The sequence below is a fragment of the Amphiprion ocellaris genome, chromosome 3 (genome assembly GCF_022539595.1).
Source record: "Amphiprion ocellaris isolate individual 3 ecotype Okinawa chromosome 3, ASM2253959v1, whole genome shotgun sequence".
Taxonomy (NCBI): Eukaryota; Metazoa; Chordata; class Actinopteri; family Pomacentridae; genus Amphiprion; species Amphiprion ocellaris.
The window spans coordinates 40,327,287-40,336,675 of NC_072768.1; the positions used below are offsets into that span (position 1 = coordinate 40,327,287).

General features: G+C 37.7%; 1 long non-coding RNA gene across 2 annotated transcripts; it reads left to right on the forward strand.

Moving 5' to 3' along the window:
* Nucleotides 1-2,132: 2,132 nt before the first annotated feature.
* Nucleotides 2,133-8,741, forward strand: LOC129348622 (uncharacterized). Of its 2 annotated transcripts, none has more exons than XR_008601240.1 (4): nucleotides 2,133-2,487; nucleotides 3,255-3,387; nucleotides 7,267-7,415; nucleotides 8,304-8,741. It is a non-coding gene; the product is annotated as an uncharacterized LOC129348622 (long non-coding RNA). The 2 variants fall into 2 exon arrangements; XR_008601241.1 differs by having other exon boundaries at nucleotides 2,134-2,487; nucleotides 3,255-3,351.
* Nucleotides 8,742-9,389: the final 648 nt, after the last annotated feature.

Consider the following 9,389-nt stretch of genomic DNA (forward strand, 5'->3'; position numbering starts at 1 on the left):
ATCCCCAGTTAACCTGGGCATGTTTCCTGAACAATCACCAGGTGTTAAAGACTTGACAGGATGACAAAGATCTATGTGGATGAAGCGGGATGTTTATCAGACTGATCGGTGGCATGATGAGTCAGACTGTGGTCTTTAATTTTATTTCTGGATTCCATCGTTTCCTGTCACCGTTCATAAAAATACATGTTTTTTAAATTTCGCCAGCACATTTGTTTTTACTGTCTACAGATGTTATTTACATGGATACAGACTTTAATAAGTAGTGATGTCGACGTTTTTCGGCAGGTCAAGTAGAATGGGAGGCAGAGCCTTCAGTTATCAGCTCCTCTCCTGTGGAACCAGCTCCCAGTTTGGGTTCTGGAGGTGGACACCCTCTCTATTTTTAAGACCAGGCTTAAAACCTTCCTTTTTGACAAAGCTTATAGTTAGGGCTGACTGGGGGACCCTGACGGGGTGAGCTGGTGTTTTCATTTGCACAACTGACTTCCCCTCTTGACGTCCCTTTAGTTTGCCCCTAGTTCTGCTGCTATAGGCCTAGACTGCTGGGGAACCTCTCTGGATGCACTGAGCCCTTCTCTAACTACCTATGTATTTACTATATATACCATTATTGCATTACACTCACTCTGTTTCTTTCTGTGTCCTTTCTCCAAGTGTCCCTGGTCCCAGAGCTGGATGCTGGATGCTTCAGATGTGTGGCTGTGTTTTATGGTCCTTGTGTCCCACCCCCCACCTCTCTATCTCTACCCCTCTATCTGTATCCCTCTATCTCTACCTCTACCCCTCTATCTCTGCCTTTCTACCTCTTCTGTCCCTCTCAACCCGTCCGGCCAGCAGCAGATGGTTCCCCCACATTAGAGCCGGGTTCTACTCAAGGTTTTTTTCCCTGTTAAAAGGGTGTTTTCCTGCCACTGTCTCCTTAGGGCTGCTCTGGGGGTTCAGGCATATGGGTTCTGTAAAGCGTCTCGAGACAATTTGACTGTAATTGGCGCTATATAAATAAAATTGAATTGAATTGAATTGAATTGAATTCTTTATCTAGTATCTTTATTTCACACACAGTCAGGTGTGGTCTGGACGAATCTGAGGACGAAACATCTGGAGATGGAAACTATCAACAGTTCACCTGATTAAACTGGAACAAGTTGGAATCGCCAGAGTTCTTCACATTTTAATACTTAAAAATACTTACTTGGAATATTAAAGCGATTTTGTTCACACTGAGATCATGAGCTCTCAGTGTGATGCGTCTACTTCCTCTAAATAAAACAAACATGTCTTCGCTGTTTTCACAGTACGTGGTGCACAGTTTGGGACAGAGAAGTGAAGTCAAGTCGCCACGAGTTATGACTTTGATTTCCGGTTCTACCGTCAGCTTCCAAATGGGAAAAAGGCTTTTTTTTTTGTTTAAAGCTCAAAATTTGTAAAAGCGCAGCGTTTTTTTCTTTCTCGACTTTTTGTTTTTCGGATTTAATTTTTAAACAGAAAAACAAAAAAACAAAACGATTATTTGTTTTTTCTCATTTTATTTTGAAACGGAAAATCGAATGAGCGAACCATACACGGATTCTGCTTGAATCTTAAATGTATGTGGTTTTTAATTTAACTATGGACACAAGCCTGACCAGTATGTAAAGACACAGTGCCGTCTAATTTGTATTGTCTTTTGGTCATCACTGTTATTTTGATTTTAAGGATGCAGTTTACACCAGAGGTGTGTGCAACCCTGTGCAATATCACTTAAATATTCAAGTACTCTGAATTGTATCACCTTTCTGTAACTCAGCTGAGCAAGTTATGAGCGAACCATACACGGATTAGGGTCCGTGTATATTTTGGCAATTAGATTTTCCGTTCTGAAACGGGTATTGAAAAAACAAGGAGTGGTTATTTGATTTTCATTTTAAAATACAAATATTAAAATTGAAATACAAGGCGTTTTTCCTTTTCATGATCAAAAAGGGATATAAGAAATTTTTAAAATGCTTTGATTTTCATTTTATATTTAGAATAACAAAAAAATAAAATCAGTAAGAGACAGAAACGAAAAAAGATCTTTTTTTTTCATTTTCTGAGACCGGAAGTGGTCATCAGCAAGTGTGGAGCCAAACAGAGTACGGTGCATAGACTGGATATAATTTTTTTTCATTAGTTTTCATGGTCAAAATGAGAGATCAGGTGGCCGATCTTAAAATAAATCAATATTGATTTTTTTATGGAGCGTTAAAGTTTTGCGAAGCCAGGGGGCGGGACTACTTGATTGACAGTCTGGTCTGGAATGATTGACAGGTCCTATGGAGGAGGCAGCAGAGACTCTGCTCTCCTCGTTTGGATTAATTCTGATATAATAACTGTTGGTTTATTTATCGGTGGAGCAGCAGAACATTTTCCACAGACAGTTTTCCTGCCCGTCGGCTTGTTTTAACCAGTTTTCTACCTTCGGCTGATTCTACCAGCAGACACTGAAAAGACTCTTATAGTTCAGTAAGTTAATGTTTATTTTCATATCGGTGCCGCTTTTAATGCACTTTATATGCAGCTTTAGTGTCAGATGTAATGTGTACCATGCAGTCCAGATGTTGGTGGAGTTTATTTCTGTGTGTGTTGACCAGAGAAGAGAGTTAGCATCCAGTAAATATTAGCGATGCTAACCGAGCTAGCTGCTCAGTCGTAAACTCATTAAAGCTAACGTAGCATTAAGCTAACGTAGCATTAAGCTAGCGTAGCATTAAGCTAGCGATGTTTGTGTTGAGTTTCATGTAAACAGCTGAAGTGGGTTGTGTTACTGTAATGTGGTTCATTTAGTTAATAAAAATGTTCATGGAGACGTTGGTTCACATAAATGTAACGTTTAGAAAACCTAAATGTGATTAAAACAGAAAGGTTAAGGTTCTGTGTTGTCAGTAGTCCTGAATATCTGCTGAGTCTCTGAAGTTAAACTGGAGAAAACAGTAAATCTGCTCTCTAGTCGTTAACATTGTTTAATGACTGATTCACATGTTGTAGTACTTATTCCTGCAGTGTAGATTGGAAAAATAACCTCCCAGAATATGATCAAAGTAATGATTGACACTACAGTTATTACATTTAAATTACAGCACAGATAAGCTGGATAATAAAATCCTCTTCCCTAAAGCTTTCTGTTGTTCAGTGCTTGGAAAATATGTATGACAGAGGAAATCTTTCCAGGGATACTTTAAAATGAACCTCTGCTGTTGATGCTGATACTGTGATGTCTGTCTTCATCTCAGGTGTCTCTTGTTCACTGTGAGGATCTTCTGAGTGAAGCCAACAGAAGGAAAACCTCATCTGGTTGTGAAGAAGGAGACTGAATGGACGACATCCTCAGTGAACCACTTCCTGTTTAACTTTCACTTACAGAAGGTCAGACCAACTGTTTCAGCTGTTTATTATTCTCTGTTCTTAGTATTCACAGGTTCCATTTATCACCTTTAACTTTATCTCTGCTGCTGGAGCAGAAATACAATATAAAAAGTCCATGTTATTTATAGCAGATATGCTGCATTAAAACATCAACATATTCAGGGCAGGAGCTTCATTATTTCCTTTATTGCACATTTAAAAACTGCATTATTTAACTATTGTGAACTGTAAAGATGTGTAAACACATGAAATAAATGGATGAAATAATGTGTTGCTCACAGCGAAGTGTAAAAACTAAACAGTCACAAGACAAGTTGTATTCTGAAGAGAGGAGCTGAATCTGCAGCATTATTGTTATTACTGGAAGGATGAGGAGGACATCAGTGCTGCTCTTCCTCACAATGATGAAGGAGAAAAGACTCTTCAAACAACCACAGCTGGATGTTCATGTTCTCTGGAGCTCTCAGTCCATCAGACTAGATGTTCCCAATGATCCAGGCCAAGGCTGGAAGGAAAAGACACTAACAGTGAGGAAAAGATCTGCAAGGTTCTTTCATTCCAACTGCAGGAACATTAAATGTCAGAGTGAACACATCAGGATATGAATGGAACACAACAGAGTGTTGTATTTTGTTCTATTTTTTAATCTTATGGAAATGTTTGTTTTCCTGGTTGAGGCTAAAGACCATTTTACTGCCTTAGATGGACAATAAAGTTTATTCTATTTTATTCTAATGTATCATTAGCATTAACATGAGCTCCACAGTTATCTCACTATACACTGTTGTAGAGAAAAAACTGAAGCAAAGAACAGAGATATTAACTCAGAACTGAACTGAGAGATTAACATTCATCAGTAACAGTTCTATGGAGGAACATTAACATAGATTTATTTATATCTGCTGATCATTAAAACAGCAGTTATCGATCCGTTATGATTGATCAGCTGTGATCTGCAGGAAACTTAGCTACAGCTAACAGTTAACTAGTTTTTGACACTGACTAACCTGATTTAGCATCAGCACTAAATGAGGAAATGTAATCTCAGATTTACAGAACAACTTTAAAACACGATGTTAGAACATGTTTATATCAGCGGTTATAGTCTGATGTTAACTTACAGTAACTTCACTGCTTTATATGTGATGTTGTCCAGATGTGGAGAAGAGTACAACTAGTTACAAAAATGACTTATCTGTAGAGTTTATCTTCACTTTTGGATGCTAACGTTGTTAGCAGCAGCAGGTAAACAGCAGAAGCTGTAAATGTGGGCGGGACAGAAAGTCCCCGGCTCTCAGTCAGTCTGACCAATCACTGCTCTCTGGCTCTCAGTCTGACCAATCGCTGCTCTCCGGCTCTCAGTCTGACCCATACATAGATCTTCATATCTCTGGTAGCTGCAGCTCCCAGTGAACAGGAGGATTTTATTAGAGGAAGTCAGTCACAGAGAAACATTAGAGCTCACACTGAAACGGAGCTACAGCTACTGGTGTCTTGTAGAAGATTTATTTTCAAAGCTACATGTGTGACGGTAATAATCCGTACCAGAGCAGACCTCATTAGCACTTCCGCTAGCTCGGCTAACCTTTCCGGTCACTCCAGGGATGCTGTTGTCAGTAATGTACCCAGAATATGGATTCATTTTTCCTTTGGGCTTGACAAAGACGAGAACAAAAATATTCAGAGCAAGTGGAGCAGCTAGCTAACGCTAGTTACAGTTTGATTTACATTTTCAAAATCACATTTTTTGTAATCACGTAATTTTTCGTAAAACAAATCACGGCTTTTATTTTGAAAGAGATACCTGGAAACGTTGTTTATCCGTAATTCCGCTGACTTGACTGAACGTGGGCTGCAGTTCCTGTTATTTAAACATCAATATGATGTATAAATGCAGATGGACTTCATATATTTCACTATGCAGACATTTTTATTGATGTCCAGTATATTTTATAGACATAAACATATTTGATAGAAATATTAGAAATGGATTTCTGTTTCCTCATAATAATTTAGTTAATGCAATTAAATGTTCATCAGTGATTCATCTGTAGTGTGAAACATTTACTTTGCACCTATATTTTTTTTAAAATGTAGGTCATTTTAAGGTAAGACATTAAAGGATGGTTTTCTTTGGTAAATGAATTTAAGGTTTAATTGACTGAAATCTTTCAGTCCATGTTGTGTTTCTTTCAATGTGAAATATCTGGATTTAATTAATACAGCTCAGTCAGTTACATTTTATATTATTAAGATTATATTATTAAGAATTCTTATTCAGTTTAACACCAGATGATGTATCAGTTCATTGAATATTTCAAAGCCAGTTATTTCTTTTCAATTATCTGTATTTAAAGTGATATTAAAATATAATTGCAATGAAACAGCAGCAACATAAGAAACGACCAAATATACAAAGGAAGTGCAGCTATTTTAATATAAAAAAAAGATTTATCAGCCAGGACATGGTGAAAGTGCAGCTAAAGTTAAGTTAGCGAAACTACGGATAAGCAACATTTCCTTTTACTTCCAGAAAAATAAAAGCCTCATATTTGCTATTTATTAAAAAATCACTAAAAGCAACACTTCCACCAAGTTTGTTTTAGTTTGTTGGTATTTATCGGTGGAGCAGCAGCATATTTTCCACAGACACTTTTACTGTTTGTTGTCTTATTTTAATCAGTTTTCAGTTCAGTAATTCAGTCCTTTGGCTGATTGAACCAACAGACACTGAAGGACTCTGACAGCTGGTCGGTAATAAATGATAATTTACTGATCGGTGACGGTCTGAACTTTATGTTCAACTTCAGAGTCAGATATAATGTGAGCAGTGAACCCCAGGAGTTGGTGGAGTTTATTTGTGTGTGTTGACCAGAGAAGAGAGTTAGCATCCAGTGAATATTAGCTTTAATGTGAATTAGCGATGCTAACCGAGCTAGCTGACCAGTCCTGATTAGCAGCTAAATGTAGCATCAAGCTAACGATGTTTGTGTTGTTTCCTGTCAGCAGCTGAAGTGTGTTGTGTTCCTGTAATGTGGTTCATTAAGTTCATAAAACTGTGGCTGGTTGACGTTAATGTAACATTCAGGAAACTTAAATGTGATCAAAACAGTAAATTTAATGTTCTAGTTGTCAGTAATTAGCTTTAATTTGACACTAAAACAGACTCTGATAGTTTTAAATGACATCAGTTTCATGAATTTGTTGAAAATTGTCTCATTTGTTGTTGTGATGTTGCTGCTGATTGATTAAAACCAGATGATCAGTGTTGAAGACACGTTTAGTTCTAGTATCAGAAGTACAAGCAGGAAAATGGAAGTTTAGTTCTGCTACGTCAAAGATTTCAGGAATAAAATAACTAAATGAGTCTTTATGCCTCAAACTTTATTTGACAATAATGAAATAATCACAGATAATAAAAATATAAATAGCAGAGAAAACCTGAGAGAATAATTTCCTGAAAAGTCTGTGAAGGAAAAGCAGCTTTTTATCCTGAAAGATCAGAATCAGCTCCAACATCTGCATCTGACAGCATCAAGTCAACCAGAAAGAAAAGAAAGAAGAAAATGACTTCTTTCTGATCACATCTGTTCCGCTGCTCACAGGCTGCTGCTGCTCACATTCTTCACATTTATAGTCCACTTTTAAAAGTTCAGCAGACAGGTGCTCTGCTTTGGAGTGTGACTCATCATTGATGTGGAGAGTGAAGTTTCCGTTTCACCCACAGCGTGCTTTAGGGCAGCTGGGTCTGACTTGATGTTTGAAATACTGACCCACAGCTCAGATTTAACTGTCTGTAGTTCTGTTTTGATGGATGTTAAACTTTCATTCAAAGCCACCGGGAGCTGGGTCTTTAAAATAACCACCGTCTCATTACAGAGTGAAAGTAGCAGTTCCTCCTGAAGGTCAGAGATTGCAGCATCTGAGGGCCTCTTCAAAAGAAGATGTAGTTGATGAAGGCGTTCTGGAGCAGGACCAGAAAGACCACGACCAAGCAGCCTTGAGATCTTAGACAGCGTCTCCCTCAGGTGGGTATCAACAGTGTTCACAGTCAGGTCTGTGGTAATCCCATCAAAAAACAAAACAGAAAAAAATCTAGATTACAAATCAACATGTAACCAAAGCACTCTGTGTATAACGCCATAGTATAGGATGTAGTTCAGAAAATGTCAACGTATAGTAGACTTTTCAAGAATAACATAGTATGGCCTGTAGTTCATAGTATAGCATGTCAGCAAATAAACCCCCCATGGATTATTATGTGGTTCAAAAAGCGCAAAATGATGGGATGTTGCCTAAAATTGTCATGTGGTTCAAAAAATGTCATAGTGCAGTATATTGTCAAAATAGTATGTAATTCAAGAAAACATCAGAGTATAATATGTCATCTAAAGAATGCCATAGAATAATATTTCATTGCACAAGTAAAAGTATAGTAATTTTTAAAACTGTTCACATTCTTATAATATGTTGCTAAAAAACAAAAAAAAACTAAAACAAAAAAAAGTCATAGTTTAGCACGTTGCTTTAAAAACGTTATAGAAAAGCCTTTAGTCCACAAAACGTTGTTTTGTCCCGGCTGTCTGAAGTAGGTGAGGAGCAACACAAAAACAGTCCAAATGCTGGTTTCCAGAGGGTTAGACGAGTATTTATTTGAAAGAGTAAGTTTACAACAACACAACATGTGAGGGGGTTAAAAGCAAATGGGTGTTAGTAAAATAAAAATAAATAAACAGAAATAAAAGTGAACTTCATGTTGACATTGATGGGCATTCCAACCAGGAACAAAGTAAAAGATAATCAATAGGAAAAAAACTCTTCCTGTTCACCTCTTAAAACCCAAAAACACACCGCAGTAGCTCCCTAAACTAAAACTACCAATGGGTTCCCTGTTTTCCTTTGTGAATAATTCAAAGGTCCCTCTCTATCTCCCCACACATCCACCAACCACTGGAACACATCTCCAAAGTTCTGCTGGACCAGCTCAGCTTCCCCTCAGAAGAAGTGCTGCCACCTGCCAGATGAAGGAGCCTTTTGAGAGGCAGCTGGCATCGTGATTGGACTGTACTTTGGTCTGTTCCAATCCAGCTTCAGTTCCAGAGACGGCAGGCGGGACGAGTCAACGGAGGCCTGGTGGACGAAGACATGCAGCTGAGTACAATCCAGAAAACAACAGAGGAGGAGGAAACAAACGTAGTAGTATAGTAGAAAATATACATCGTAGATTGTATAAATAACAAGTCAAAGGAAAGAGACATACACTGTAGAATTGTAGTAATTGTGGGCTGATTGATTTACTGATTATTGGTATTTGATTTTTTACTGGTAATAAATACATTTACTTTGGCTCTGAACCTTTATCTACCTGTGGTTGCTCTATCTTCTGGAGTGATTTGATTGGTTAGACGTCACCAATAAAACTCCTTTAACTTAACATCTGTAAAACATGAATCAACAAAAGGGTAACAACAAAGTTTTCTGTTAAAGTTCTTCTAAGTTTAACTCCAAGATTTTAAATACTTTCATTTACTGCAAATGAATATCTACTCCAAATGTCTCACTAATAATCATTATCAGCCTTAAAAACCCACAAAACACCCCTCTATACTGGACCACACTTAGTACAGTCCGGTTCCCCCTTCTATAAATCTGCTTGGAATCTTCCACTTCCTGTTTGTCAAAGTGGCCTTCTACCTGGACAGGTTTTGTTGGAGCTCATGCAACAAACATTTTGGGTAAGTGCACTTTAATATGGATGGATGACACTGAATTAGAGTCTGTTTTAATGAGACTGAGTTAAGATGTGTAGCTCTGTCATTAAATAGGAAATTATTTCTCAGAATTCACAGAGAAAAGTCTGAAATGTTTGCTAGGTTAGCGTCCCACATGTTCTTTGGCTCAGCTAAAGCTAACTCTCTCCAACTTCTGGATCTCTTGAGTTGCTTGTTGTTAAAATATCTTGCTAGAGGTGCTGAAGCTCAGAAAGTCTGAGATGTTTGTTC